Below are 16275 nucleotides of genomic sequence, written 5' to 3' on the forward strand. Positions count from 1 at the left end.
GGTAGCCCAACATTTTCCTAACAAGCACTCATGCCCAGTTCTAAGCAAGCTCCCCAGGAAGTTGGGATAATTAGAGGGACTGAACGGAGGGACGCAGTGAGTGTCCCCGCACAGCATCAGGTCAGCACCAGGCACAAATTAAAGCCTGGGACTAAAGACTGCAACATCACAACACGTGAACCAGAAAATCTTGAAAATCATTTAAATCCTCTCACATTCAACCCTTATCCATTTTACATTTATTCCTAAAAGAACTGATATGTGTATTAAGTTCCGAATCTACTCAAAATTCAAGAATGTATACTCCACTTCTAAGACTACTCACTCTACAACGTTTTTTAAATGTATTTATTTTTGCTTAATAGAGTCTAGGCATTCAACACGGAAAAGAGTAAGTTGTTTAGTTCTAAAAGGAATCTATTCTTTTAAAATGATGAAGGAAGTAGTATGTCTTTGAAATGGCTTTTTTAAAAAACAGTTTTCCAATTTATGGAACTCCCAATCAGATTGTAATTATTTTAAAGGCAGTATATAAAACTGGAGCATATATATATATATACCTGAACATATATGACCTACTCCTTCACCAAAAAAAAGAAGTCGTCGTCTATAGTGGCAGATACTTTTGAGTATTTCTTAAGTTAGAGTCTTCAGTTGTGAAGTGATTTTTAAAAAATACTTTGTTTTAAATGAAATCTAAAAAAAAAATAAATTTAAAAAGGAGTCTTTTAGAAAGCTCAGGATTCTCTTTATCAATTTGATATTTTCCAACTAACTAAAAAAATGATACTGTGTATTGAAAGGTAAAGTCCAAGAGATTTACAGATCAATATCTTAATACAGAATACTCAAATATATACACTCTATAATTCCTTTAATAACAACTGCAAGGAAAGGCAGCCATGCTTGCAAAGGGCTTCTTAAATATTCTTGACCTTGAAGCAAGGCTCTCCTCATGGTCATCACTGCCTGGCTTACTCCCAACTTCAAGTCGTTCTTCTACCCTCAGACCAGGATGCCCCCTCCTCTACTGCCCTCTGCCCATTTCATATCCTATTATTATCAATTTTGTTGTTATAATTGTGGTTGTGGTTTTTTTGTAAGAAAGAAATTGAATACTTAACAATCTTTTAAGAACACATTAGCCAGGTGGGGATAAATTCTTCATTTAAAGGTAAATCCATATTTACACTGTATACTTTACTTCTCTCAGATACTATTTACTAAAGATGCACTTAAAATTTCACTTCTACCATTGAGACTTCCCCAAATACTTCAGCTTTGGATAAATCTCCTTTTATCTTAATTCCAATAGTATTTGGTGCAAATTTTGCCATTTAATCACATCCTACCCAGAAATCTCATTTTAACTACTTTACAGACTGTCTGTTATGATTTATACACTCTCCTCCACCAGATCATAAGCTTCTAGAAGGCAAAGACTATGCCCTAAATTCTTTTTTCTAATCTCCTCTAGCACAGTGTTATGTGCTAAAAGCTTCTTAACTCACAGATACGCTTGGATGGTAATTTATTTAATAACTTTCATTATTACATGTGAAAGCCATTGTCTCTGAAGTTAAAAAAAAAGTTGCAACATTAAGTCATTGTCTTTGAGGTAAAAATCTAACTACACCCAAATGAAGTCTTCTCAATCTTAGCAATACATATGGCAACCAACAGTTGTATGGAGGAAAAGAAATTAATAGATATACATACACATATGTGTGTTTATGTCCAAAATTTCTATAATGAATATGCATCCAAAAATTAAAAGGAGAGGAAATCCTAATAGCATTTTGACTTTTCTACTTCCAGTCTTTTCTCTAAATACACTTTTATAACAATACTGCATATATAATTTTATGTCCTTTTGTTTTTTAACTATCATAATGGGCATTTTTCCTGTTATCACAAACTCTTTGTAAACATACCAAGAAATAAGTCAGAGCCTAACATATTTTAGCAGATGATTAATACTGTCGTAATAAACATACGAATAAATTACACATCAAAAGCAGGTCAAAACTGCCTAAGGACTTTACAAAGAAGGGGCTAAACACGAACTGTTTCTAGAGAGTTGGTTGGTTTCTTTTCTTCTATTTCCCAAACAAATCTTACTTGAAGGGGAAGAGTATATTCACATCTCAAGAAACACACAGTTAAGCCCAGGGTCAGTACCAGCAAAAATGCTGGGCAAAGCCTTGTGAAAGAAAAAACTAGAATTCTCTGCCACCTGAGTTCTCAAAGAGAAGCTTATGAGTCAACCTGGAAAGGATAGTTTAAAAAACATTTGAAACAATAACAATTTTACTGTTGTACTAAATGCATGAAGTGTTTTCTTAGGCTTAATAAAACAAACCAAACTATTTAAGCAGTGAAGATGCTATTCTGAAGACTTAATGTTGCCAAGATTAACTAGATGTATTTATGTTTCAAAAATTTCAATATCTTGAAAAACATAAATTCCTTCTTATATATTTTAACAGCAAAGGAAAAATAAAATAATCATGGAAAGTGTAAACTGAGATAAAGTAATCAATTAAGTAGGATTTGCTAACTATATGTTTCAAAAAGAATAAGAATTTTAAGTACTAATACTAAATAAAGTATTCAGTCTTTATAAGCTTTTCCATGCTCAGAAAACCAATAGAGGTCTATAAAGCAGATTATTAGTTTCTTCCTCAAGCATCTGCAGTTTTACATTTTGAATTTTTTAATTCTTTAAAGGAAAATTGTATCAGCCTATTATTTTCCAAATAAGTTGGCAGAACAAAAGGTGTATTCTTCAACTTACAGGACTGAAAAAATCATATTCGTCATTGACAATTTTAAAACAAATTTAAATGCTTGTATATAGATAGGTTTTAAAATGTGCCTGAATTTTAAAAATTTGCATTAATTTTAAAAGTTTATATTGGTGAATTTTATGCCTAAAATACCCTGATGAAATAGACTGCGTCATAGTGTTAAAAAGTACTAGGCCAGATGGTATATTTAGCATATAAACTAAGTGAAAAGCTTTGTCCGAGTGAAAGTCCGAGTGAAAGATTTCAATACTTTCTAAACTAGTACAGACTGATAGGGAAGACAGCAGCTTTGAAGATGTTTCTTCATGCCTGGAGATATTTTGAAAACTATCATTCAATTAGATCTGCAGACAAGTGGACACTATTTACCATGACCATGAATACGTGAGTTTTCCTTGTGATATCGTTCAATGCAAGACACTGGGTAGAATGCTATGAGGATACATAATACAGATTAAATGTGTTCCTTGCCTGAAAATAGCAATGCCTCACGTAATACAGATTTCAGTATCCACCAAATCTAACTAAAATCGTCCAAACATTACTAACAAATGAAAAGTTAAAGTAAGGAAAGCCAACCACATCAATCTAAATTCAAAGAATTGGGGGGAAAAAAATCAAACAACCAGATAAAATCCTATTTCTTAAAAAAAAAAAAAAAAAAAAAAAAACCAGAAAACAAAACCAAAAACAGAACTACAGAACTCTTCTTTCCTCTGTGTCTACAGAAACAGACAAGTTTCAGAAGACTAGCATTCCGGCACATCCTTTCAAGAAAGGCAATTTGATCCCCAGAAAACAAAGAATGATTTTTTTTAAGGTAGTAAATATTATATTCACTTTGATTCCACTTTGTAAAACGACATGTATAGCACCAAGAATATTTATTCATGGTTATTTTGCATGGTAGAATTAGTGACCTTACTATTTTTCTTCTGTTATAATTTACAAAATTTTCAAAGTGGTAAAACTAAAAATTAAAAGTTACGGGGAAAGAGGGAATAGATTTTTGTCAGTTACAAAACTCCCAGTTTTCATATCACAAACGGGAACTAGTCTTGAATCAATCCTGGAACCAAAACAAAGTTTTTTTTTAATCTTTGTCCTGCAAGGATGCATTCCTGAGGATACAGTAAACAACAAAAGAATGGAAAACAGCAGGACTAGCGCTATATTCTCATACCACTGACCCCTTGTGGAAACATCAAGGGAGAGAGAAGAGGAATGGAGGAGGGGGAAGGGACACCAAGTATTCAAGCAACACCTTAGTAAAAGCCATGTCAATGTAGCTGGTGGGTGCCCAGCACACAATGAAAAAGATTGTGGAATACAGCTGGGGAAGAAACAGAGATAAGAATGGAAGGGTAGGAGTGGGGTGGGGATTGTTGATATGGTTGGATTTAAAGATTGGGAAAGATACAGGGATAGCTGAGAAATGGTTTGGGTTTGTTTTCTTTTAATAGCTTAGGAAAAACTTGAACAAATGCCTTTGAGAAGGAAACTGTGGAAAGTAAGGAGCTAAAAACACCTGAGATATGAAATAATTCACAGTAAAAGTTTTCTGACAAGTAGTGGCAGAGCCAAAGAGGTATGGAGGGCACTGAAGAGAGGAGGAATAGAGCTCATCTCTCACACACACTGTAAATTCAAGCAGGGCTTCAAAGAGAAAAAAAAGAAAGAAAGCTTGCTATGCACTCCAAAACAACCCCCTAAAACCCCCATTCCCCAAGCATTGTGCTGCCTGGAAGCTCTTCTCGAGAAATTCTAGAGCCATCACTACAGAGAAAGCAGCAGGGACAGGATCAGGAGTACCCTTTTCCTTCTAAATAAGAGGAAGATGCCAAGAATGGGTGTAAATGTAGGTAGGATTTGGTTGAAATTACAGATTGGGTTGAAATTAAAGTCTTTGTCCTTTGGCAGTTTCTGTGTTATCTATGAAGCAGGACAAGATCGCCTTTTGACAGAAGTAAGGAAAGAGGAATCATTGGTGGAAGAAGAATGGAAAAATTTGGAAATGGCCACTGGGAGCAGGAAAGAGCCAACTGACTAGAGAAATCTAGTAAGATTGCCAGGTAGTGTCGAAGTTCATAAACGGTTCTCTTTGTTGTGGAAAAACTTAGGCCAAGTTGGTCATGCACAACAATTCAAGTTCTTTTTGGAGATGACAGAGGACACCAAAAGATGGGTGAGGCTAGCTGTACCCCGACCCCACCTAGCTAAAAAGTAATAATGAAAGCAAATCTAAGTCCAAATTCAAGTACACATAAAGATATTTATTCAGCAAACATTTCTCAGCAAGAAAGCAAAAAACAGTTCACACAACCCGTTCTATGAACGGGATAAAGTCCCAATTTTTGTCTGATTACCATCTTGCATGAAACGGTCACTCAAAGGAGGCAAAATAATATTCCCAAGGCAGAATTCTGATACCCTTAGAGTTGTATTAGTCCGTTTCTGTTGCTTATAACAAAATTACCTGGAACTGAGTGATTCATAAGAAAACAAAATGTACTGCTTACAGTTTCAGAGGCTGGGAAGTCTACAGTGCCAGGAACATATCAGGTGAAGGTCTTGGTAGTGGTGACAGTGACGCAGTGGTCTCACATTGCAAATGGCAGAGCAGAGAGAGACACTAACCTTGTCAATCACTCTCCTTTTAAAGCCCTCCAAACCATGCCCATGACCACCATTTATAATCCATTCACTACAGCATGGGCCTAAATCTAATCACCTCTTCAAGGTCCCACCTTTTCATTACCATAAGAGGATTTCCCACCTTTAACAGTTACAGTGGGGATTAAGTTTGGGGGAGACATTCAACCCAAGGCAGTTGCTATCAGGCAACCAGAACTGCTCCACCCCAATAGCTGCATACCAGATCATTTGGGATTCTATAAAGCACCGTCCCTAAAGATAAATACTTCACTTGATTCTTACATCTAGTTCATGCAAGAGTAAAAAGTCTCTGATATATTTTAGCCAATCCAAATATCCTGAATAGCACTAATTTCACTAATAAGCATTCATTTCTAATATCCATAATAATAAATAATAAACCACTAATTTCACTAACAAAAACCCACTTATTAAAGAATTTGGTCTTGACTAAGATATGGAAAGCTCTAAATGTTTTTAAAAGCCATCCTTGGGGTGTCATTTCCTAATAAGAGCAATTGTCTGGGCCTAGAATGTAGGTTAAACTAACACATGCATTTATGTGTCTCTGTCTGTACTGAAGGAGTTTAAAATAAATTACAGACATCACAGCAGTATAGCAGAATGCTACTGTGCCCCAAAACCTTTGCTCTCCCCTGCTCCCATGGCACATGACTGCCCCGCTAGAGACCATATTTACCAGCCTCTCTCACATCAGTGAGTAAGATTGAGTCATTAGGATCAGAGTGAAAGTGAAATGTTCAACTTCCAAATCATCTATAACTTAAACACAAGCATATTTCTCTGAATTTTGTCCTTGTTCCCCTTCCTTTGATCTGGAACATGAATGTTGCAGCAACTAGATTCAACTACACAGACTAAGGCAACTCCCTAGGGCAGGGTACAGCAAACTGCAGAGAGGCCAAATCCAGCCCAATGCCTGTTTTTGTAAATAAAGTTTTATTAGAACACAACCACACCCATTCATTTATTTATTACCTACAGCTTCTTTTGTTCTACAATGACAGAGTTAAGTAGTTGGGACAGTAACAATGCATGGCCCACAAAACCTAAAATATTTACTATCTGGGCCTTTATAAGAAGTTTGCCCAGCCATGCCCTAGAGGACGGCAGAAAAATAAAACAGTAAGAACCAGAGCCCCTGCATGTCCTTTGAAATAGAGTCAACTCCCTAACCTAAAAAGGCCAGCTATTATGTGAAAGAAAATTGAAAATCATCCTATTTAACCCACCGTACTTCAAAATATCAATATATTTTACCTGTAATAATAGCATCTCTAATAAGAGGGTACTTCAAAAAGTTTGCAGAAAAACAGAATTGAAAGATAATACGAATCTTTCCACAAACTTTTCGAACTACTGATGGAGTTTGGATGTGTTGTCCCCTCCAAACCTCATGTGGAAATTTGATCTCCAATGTAGCAGTGCTGGAAACTGATTGAGTCATGGGGGCGGATCCCTCATGAATGGATTAATGCTCTCCCTGGGGGAGGGGGAATTAATGAGTGAGTTCCCGCTCTATTAGTTCCCGTGAGAGCTCGTTGCTTTAAAAGACGCTGGCACCTTCTCTCTCTCTATTGTTTCCTCTCGCCATGTGATCTGCTTGTACCCGCCAGCTGTCTGCCACTTTCCGCCATGAGTAGAAGCAGCCTGAGGCCCATGCCAGATGCAGCTGTCCCAGAATCGTAAGCCAAATAAACCTCTTTCCTTTATAAATTCAGGTATTTCTGTTATAGCAATACAAAATGGACTAAAACAACTGCCCTCATATGATTCCCCCCACAAACACCAATTCGATTCCTACTGAGAAAAACCAGATTATTGAAATGGAAGCAGTGACTTCATTAGAACATGGCCATGTCAATCTTAGAGCTCATAAGAGTCAGAGAAGGAAATAATTGATAGCCATATGCTCTTGACAGAGGCAGTTCCCCACGGGGCCAGAGCACCCCCTGCACATCCTCACTGATTGTACCAAATGGCAAGGTCTAAACCATCCCCTGATAGCCTGTGGCATAGGCCACTAAGTAGTACAAGCAACCACAGTGTGACTACTGTTGGACTGACCACTCACTTCCTAGATGAGGGACACAGGTTTGTTTGCTGCTTACTACAAACAGTGCTGAATCCTTGGCCCTAGTTGGAAAATTTTTTCCATGGGTCTTTCCCATTTCTGCACATCTTGCAAGCAAGGAACTTATTGCCCCTTTGTTACAAACTATGTTTACAATAGTGTTTGTGAAGCAAACAGCCTTGGAGGAGACAGATAACATCTCTCTCTGGAGCAAATGCTTAGAATGCCTTATAAAAGATTTGTTATGGGGCCGGCCCGTGGCTCACTCGGGTGAGTGTGGTTCTGATAACGCCAAGGCCACGGGTTTGGATCCCATATAGGGATGGCCGGTTGGCTCACTGGGTGAGCGTGGTGCTGACAACACAAAGTCAAGGGTTAAGATCCCCTTACAGGTCATCTTTTAAAAAAAAAAAAGATTTGTTATGTAAAAAGAACTCCTAAACTCAGGGTCCCTCTCCTATAATGCAGCCAACTGTATGTGCAGGTATCATCTGACCCTCTTCACATTACCTTGGAGGAATTACGGTTTGGGGAACCAGGGCAAAAATGCTGATACTCTGACTACTGCTATGGCTGTAAGTAATAAATTGTCCTTTGTCTCTGACTCAGGAGTCTTAAAACTTCTACCAGCAACCATGAAACTGTGAGAGGCTAACTAACTTGTTAGCAAGTAGAGTAAAATCTCAAATCCTTCACAGTTCTTGACATCCTGTGTTCCTTAGCTGTGACACAACCCACTGTATTTATAGCCATTAAATAGGCCCATCACATCACCCTGTAGGACTGATGCTACCATGCTGATGCTCCTACCATTTCTTGTTTTGAGAGCAGTAAACTATCTTGCTCTGATCCATGAAGTCTTGTTGTTTCCTTTGAGCATCAGTGGAGTTGTGGCAGGTTTAATCCTGCCAACTTCTGGGGTATGTATTTCCCTGACATATAACTATCTTAGTTATTTTGTTTATTTGTGTTTGATTTACAAGCAGATGAGGGGGAAGGGAAGAAGAAGAAAATAAGTTTTATAACATGGAATGCTCAAAGGAAGGAGAATCAAAGGTGACTGGTAACTTTTCATGGCAGATACTGCAGGTGCACTCACTAAATGGTTATTCCAACTCTCCTTCTAGCTTGCTTCCCTCTACTGTTGAGGGTAGAAGGCAAAAGAGAAGATTCACCAGACTCTCTTACAATTAGGGCATATATATGTGACCTAGGGTCCACCACTTAGGCATACCCAAATGATTCTCAGAGGCAGAGAAGAGTACAGTTGACCCTTGAACAGCAAGGGTTCAAACTGTGTGGGTTCACTCACATGCAGATTTTTTTCAGTAAATACTGTACAGTACCATAAATGTATTTTCTCATCCTTATGATTTTCTTAATAACATTTTCTTTTCTCTAGCATACTGTATGGTAAGAATACAGTGGATACATATAACATAAAATTATGTTAATCTACTGTTTATGTTACTAGTAAGCATTCTGGTCAACAGTAGGCTATTAGTAATTAAGTTTTGGGGAGTCAAAAGCTACTTGTGGATTTTTGACCATGCGGTGGGATCAGCGTCCCTAACCCCTAAGTTGTTCAAGAGTCAACTCTAATATGATGAGATTACATCTCATGACAGACATGGAAATAAAGACATCAGTTCTTCTAGTGTGGCTCTGGAAGAAGGTCTGGGTCCATCCCAGAGCATCGCAACTGCCATGTGTGGCCAATAGTGGAAGTGGGGTTTGTCCAAGAACAGACCTATTTTTCCTGACTAGGTTGTCCATGGTCCTCTGGCCCTCCTGGAGATTCTAAGAGCTACTTTGTATGCAGTAGAACTGGGGTCAGCAAACTTTTGCTGTAAAGGGCCATACAGTAAATATTTTAGGTTTTGTGGGCCATACAGTCTCTATCAAACTGCTCAACTCTGCCTCTGCAGCATAAAAGCAGCCACAGACAATACATAACCAAATGGGCATGACCATGTTTCAATAATGCTTTATTTATAAAAACAGGCAGTGGGCCAGACTCAGTCCACAGGAGGTAATTTTCCATCCCTTGCCTTAGAAATGTTTTTCTGTCCAAATCAATATGTCGGGATTAACCAAGGATCAAGTGGCACATTCAAATATATTTAACTGAAAATAACAAAGAAATATGAGCAGAGTTAAAGGAACCAACAAAGGATGGTGAGGTTTCCTGGGACGAGCAGTGGAAAGCCAGGATCACCCCTAGTCCTGAAAGGGCATGGAGTGAGAAGAATATAACAAGAGCTGGGAGAACACAGGAGGCTCAACAGTAACTACAACCCTATGTCAGAACTGCAGCAAGGCAGAGAAGGCAGAGGTAGGGGGAAACACCGTATCTCTTCTTGATTTCTTCAAATAGGCAAACAGAGGCAGAGCGCATAAAAGCTCAAGTAATATACGCCGTAGATGACAGTTTCTTGGAGATCAATCCATAAAAGAAAAAAATCGAAATGGCGTTCATCAAAATTAAGAAATTTTGCTCTTCAAAAGACTCCATTAATCACAACAAGATGCCATCTCGCACTCACTAGAATGGCTATAATTTAAAAAAGACATAATAACAAGGGCTTGCGAGAATGTAGGAAAATTTGAACCCTCCTGTGCTGCTAGTGTGAATGTAAAATGGTGCAGCTGCTTTGGAAAACAGTTTGGCAGTACCTAAAAGGTTAAGTATAGAGTTACCATATGACCCAGCAATTCCACTCTTAAATTTATACCCAAGAGAAATGAAAATGTATATCCATATAAAGTTGTACAACAATGTTCATAGCAGCATTGTCCATAGTTATCAAAAACTGAAAGCAAACCAAATGCCCATCAACTGGTGAAAGGATAAACCAAATGTGTTATATTCATACAACAGAATAGTACTCAGCAAAAAAAAAAAAGAACTACTGATATATGCAACTTGAACCTCAAAAACATTATGCTAAGCAAAACAAGCAAGACACAAAAGACCAAGTATTATTATGATTCCATTCCTTTGAAATGTCAAGAAAATGTAAAACTATAGACAGAAAGCAGATCAGTGGTTTCCCTAGAAATGGGAACAAGCTGCAACTGAAATAGATGAGGGATTCTGTAGAGTGACAGATACGTTCTGAAACTGGATGTTGCACAACTCTAAAACTTAACTTATTGAACTGTACACTTAAAATGGGTAAATGTTATGGTAGGCAAATTATACCTCAATAAAGCTGTTAAATAAAAATCAGGACTTTTCTGTAAAAATCCACTATGCTGTGAGCTCTGCTATGTGAGACATAAGCACAGTGCTTATGTTTGATTAATGATCCCAATCAATAAAGAGAAAGTTAGAAATAACTTAGCAATAAAGATTCCTGAGATGGGAACCATCTGGGAAGGGCAGTCTAGCAGTAGAAACAGCACATCAAATGTAGAGAGGCCTGAAGGAAATCAGAAGATGGTAAAGGAATCGAGAACATCAAAACAGAGGGAATAGTCATCAATGCTGTATGGCAGGCAGACCAAATAAGACAGGGATTTAAAGTAGCTACTGGATTTAACAAATCAGATCTCTGGTGACCTTGGGGACCAACTTAGTAGAATAATGGAAATAGATGCCAGACTTCACTGGGTTGGAGAGAGAACGTGAATTGAGAAAAGAAAGATAAAAACTAAAAATTAATCTTGCAAGTGGCTCAACTGTAACATTAGGGGATGCAAAGATATTTTACTTCATTGTCTCTCTAATTGTTGGGAAAGCTCAGTACACTCACAGGGTATGCAACAAAACTTTCTGATTGCAGCCTGATATAACTATTCAGAGATCATCCCTCCTCGGAGAAATAGCTCAAAGATGTGAGCATGTGTGCCTAGGTTCACAAACCTGACTAGAAGCCCCTCAGATGAAATAATACCATGTTCAGTGGCCAAACAGATGGCCATGAAGACAAAAGACAACTAGAAAGAGATCCTATAATATCTATATAGATTCAATGAAAAAATTCTGGAAATAGATGGTGGTGATTGTTGCACAACACTATGAATGTACTTAATGCCGCTGAATTATATATTTAAAAATGAATAAAATGGTAAATGGTAAATTTTATGTTAAATATATTTTACCACAATAAAAAAAAAAAACCATGGGAAAAACCTATATAGATCATCACAATTTCCAGCCTATTACTGACAAGCAATAGTGAAAGTATACATTTGAAGAGCTTAGTTATATAGCAAAAAATACATAAAAAGTACCACCTAAGAAAAAACTGTAACAAGGGAAGAAAAAGGAAAAGAAAAAAAAAAAAAAGAAACAAGAAAATACCAATGAGAGTGTGGCCTTAGCTCTAAAGGCAATCATTAAGATCATTTGCCACTTACAAAAAAGAAGCTATTACACACGCATTCCAGATTCTAATGATGAAAACAAATACACAGATACACAGATTCGTGAATAGATTCCTGAAACAAGGGCAGAGTGAAATTCTAGGAATAGGAGTAAGAAATAATCTGCATTGTAATCAGTGTATTTTTTAAAAGCGATTCCAAACCATATGAATAGCTAAATGTAAGTTCCAGTAAAATATGGAGAGCCACCAAAAGACATGAAATCAAAGCACTACCAGAGCCCCACCAGCAGCTACCATTGCTCAATGTGTGCCACTAAATGATGACGTTGTGCATAAAAGTGAGTCATCTAGACGTGCTTAAATTTTTAAATTTTATCTTAATTACTCAGGTAATCCATGAACACACTAGTTTCCTTTTAAAAACAAAACCAAACCCCTCATGCAGTACAGATAACAGATAACCATTACTCCGCACAGCCTTAAAGTTCTCCCTCCCAGAACCATTTCCTATTATTATTCAACTACTATCAGTTTGCATGTGTCCTCCCAGGCTTACCTAAGCACTTTCATATGTATATGTATACATAAAAGTGCACAGTTTTGTTGTGTGTTTAAGATGTTCTCGTTATAAACCAAATAATACTATATATTATTCTGCAGTTGCTTTGTCACTCAATATTTTTTGAGGGCAATACCTCATAATTTTTAACTGATGCCCAATATTCCTAGTAACCACTCTCCTAATATTGGACATGGTTTCTAATTTGCATGTATTGCAAGCTGCAATAATCTTGCCTAAATAGGCCAATCTGTATACACATATAAATTTCTGTAAGAAAAATGTTTAAAAATATAAATGCTGTAAACTACACTTAAAAGCTTACTTCAACTTACATTCTGCTAGAGATGAGTTTCCCAACAACACACCATCAATGAACATGGTTGATCTTTCTAATTTTATTAATCTAATGGAGAAAAGTGATTCCTCACTGTCTTTATTTGCATTTCCCTGATTATTAGTGAGTTTGAGCATATTTTCATGTTTGTGAGCTATACGTATTTCAACCATTAACCATTCTTAAATTTAATAGAACAGATATCTAACAAAGAAGCAAAGATATCTTTTGTTTTTTTTTTTTAAGTACATGTAATACCTAAACATTGTTTTTATTCAAAATAAAGCTAACAACTCCACTGACCATACCTCTGTCCCCATTACAATCTCCCCCCATCACTTATTAGGTGAGCATGCATTCTTAGATCTTACTCTATACCAGGAATCCCAACCAGGAGCAATGTTGTCCCCCTAGGACACACTTGGCAATGTCTGAAGACAGTTCTAGTTGTCACAACGGGGAATTGGGGGGAACACTACTGATATATAGTGGATAAGAGGCCAGGGATGCTGCTAAACATCCTATAATGCACAAGACAGCCACCCACAACAAAGAATTCTCTAATCCACAATATCAAGAGTGCCCCTGCTGAGAACCCCTGCTCTATGCTTTTACGTAATGTATGTAACTATAAAGATATAAAATACTTTAGGATGGGATTTTTTGAACATTAATAGTATCATTATACGATATGTATCATCCTACAAGTTCTTAGCGTTGTTCTGTTAGTATATAAAGATCTACCTCATTCTTTCTAACTACTAAAGAATTCCAGTATATGGCTCTCCCTTACTCATGCACACTGGGTGTGGAGGAATCACCTGGCTGGATGACCATCCTGTCAATTGCCCAGGTCCCTCTTCCTGCTCCCGGTGCTCTCACTCTTGGAGCTGTCCCCACCTTTTGCACCCTCCTCTCCTGAGCGTGTGCTTCACAATGATCATTCAGCATGGAAAGATACCATCGCCCATCTATCTTTCACAAATTCCTCATGGTTTCCAGAATCCCAAGAATACCTCTTCCTGTTTTCCATCAAAATTCTGGTTTGTTGTTTTTCTTTTGTTTTTTGTTTTTCTTTTTAATTTTTTCTTTTCCCTGAGAATTTAGGACAGGAAGATGAAGTCTGGCTCATCCTACCAGCCTGAATTAGAAGTCAGAACTTTTTTAATGTTCATTTCTTAACAAAGGAAATATAGCATGTGCTTTCATTTTAATTTAAAAATCAAAGGTTATAAACAAGATTATAGTTTTCTAGAATAAACCAGTTACAACTTGTTTTTAAGTCTGTCATGAAAAATATCAACAAATCCTTGAGCATCTAACTAGTATAAAAAATGGGTATGTGAAAGTGATCATACCATTCCTAAATAATTATAGCCACGAATGGAATCTGGCTATAAGGTATTTTTCTCATAGTATCCACACTACCAGATATCAAGGCATTCCTAGGAACTCCAAAAGCTGGCTTTCTAAAATCAAATTCCAGGGGCTGGCCAGTTAGCTCAGTTGGTTAGAGTGCTGCCTTGTAACATCAAGGTCAAGGGTTCAGATCCCCATACTGGCCAGCCACCAAAAAAAAAAAAAACCAATAAGATCAAATTCCATTTCTTATATCATCCAATACTGTTCCTGGTTTCCCAAAAGACAAAAAAAACTCTTGATTTCCAGTCTATGACTGGTTAGATTCTCACCAAAAAGCCTCAGATGAATATTACAAATAGCAAAATCAACCACCAAATGCTCCCTCTCTCTTGAAGATATTTGGTAGTTGGTGGTTAGCTCCCTGTCATCAAAAGCAGCTAAGGAGCTCAAGAAGTTTTCTTTAGCACAGACATTCTCAATGAGCAGGGAAGTGAAACCCGAAGACATCAAAAACATCTGGAAGTGATTTTCCCTTCAAAAATAAATATTCTTCCTTCCATCTCCCAAAAAAGAAAATTCTTCTATGCCTGAGAACAGGATGAGCACTTTGAAGGAGCTCCAAGAACAATTTCGATTTCTCCCTATTACAAGCCTAATAATTACCTCAGTAGTTTAAGACTCAAAGTGATTGTATCATTCATTGAATTCACCTGCAACTCTCTGACTAGGCCCAGCTACCAGAAATAGAAGTCTGTCTCTGGGGACTTAGTCTAGCGAGCTTATAAGAACACCTAATGGAGTGCTAAGAAGTTAATGTATTAAATATTATAGAAGAAAAGGAGATCTACAACGGTACATTGAATAGTTCATGGAAAGATTCATATTATCTTTTAATTCTATTTTCCATAAACACGTTGAAGTACATTCATATCTCGAATCAGTAATCTAAGCTCTCACCTTAACAAACTAGAAAAAGAAAAGCAAAATGTACCTAAAGCAAATACAGTTGACTCTTGAACAAGATGGGTTTGAACTGCAAAGGTCCACTTATACACGGATTTTTTTTCAATAAATGTATATACAGTACTATAAATGTATTTTCTCTTATGATTTAATAACATTTTATTTTCTCTAACTTATTTTATTGTAAGAATATAGTATATAATACATGTAACATACAAAATATGTGTTAATCGACTGTTTGCAGGCTATTGGTAGTTAAGTTTTGGGGGAGTCAAAAGTTATATGAGGATTTCTGTTGGCACAGGGGGTCAGCACCCTTAATCCCCACATTGTTCAAGGGTTAACTGTAGAAAGAAGCAAATATAAAGAAGAGATATTAATAAAATTTAAAAGAGAAAGACAATAAAAAAGAAACCAATCAAACCAAAAGCTAGTTCTTCAAAAGCATCAATGAAGTTGATAAATCTCTACAAGAATAACAAAGGGAAAAAAAAAGAAAAGACACAAATTATTACCAGTATCAGAAATGAAAAGCATGGTTATCACTACAGACTATGCAGACATTAAAAGGATAATAAAGGAATTCTAAAAATAACTTCATATACATAAATTGGACAATTTAGATAAAATGGACCAAGTCCTCAAAAATGACAAACTAATAAAACACACCCAGGATGAAATAGATAACTTGAATGTTCCTATAACTATTTTGAAAATTAAATTCAAGTTTAAACCCTTCTAAAGAAGAAATCTCCAGGCTCAGTTAGTTTCACTGGAGAATTCTACCAAACATTTAAAGAAAAAATAAAACAACTCTATACACCTTCATCCAGAAAAGAGACAACATTTCCCAACTCATTTTTATAAGGCCAGTGTTATCCCAATACCAAACACAGTGCACAAAGGCAAACCTGCAGACCAACATCCCTCATTACAGTAATGCAAAAGATCCTTCCTTAACAAAATAAGAAATCCAATCCGGCAATATATAAAAAAGAATAATACACCACAACCAAGCAGGGTTTATCCCCAGAATGATTTTTCATTTTTTTTTTATTCATATTATTTTTTAACATTCTATGATGTTGTTGCTGAGCAGTTGGGAGGAAGGAGGAGAGGGGAAAGGGGAAGGAAATGGGATGGAGAAAGAGGAAGGAGGG

The 16275-nt window shown here is 36.8% G+C and overlaps 1 protein-coding gene across 5 annotated transcripts in view; it reads right to left on the minus strand.

Moving 5' to 3' along the window:
* PCCA (propionyl-CoA carboxylase subunit alpha) overlaps nt 1-16275 on the minus strand; it is a 411013-nt gene that overhangs the window by 342446 nt on the left and 52292 nt on the right. The window lies entirely within an intron of this gene.

Source organism: Cynocephalus volans, chromosome 7 (genome assembly GCF_027409185.1).
Source record: "Cynocephalus volans isolate mCynVol1 chromosome 7, mCynVol1.pri, whole genome shotgun sequence".
NCBI lineage: Eukaryota > Metazoa > Chordata > Mammalia > Dermoptera > Cynocephalidae > Cynocephalus > Cynocephalus volans.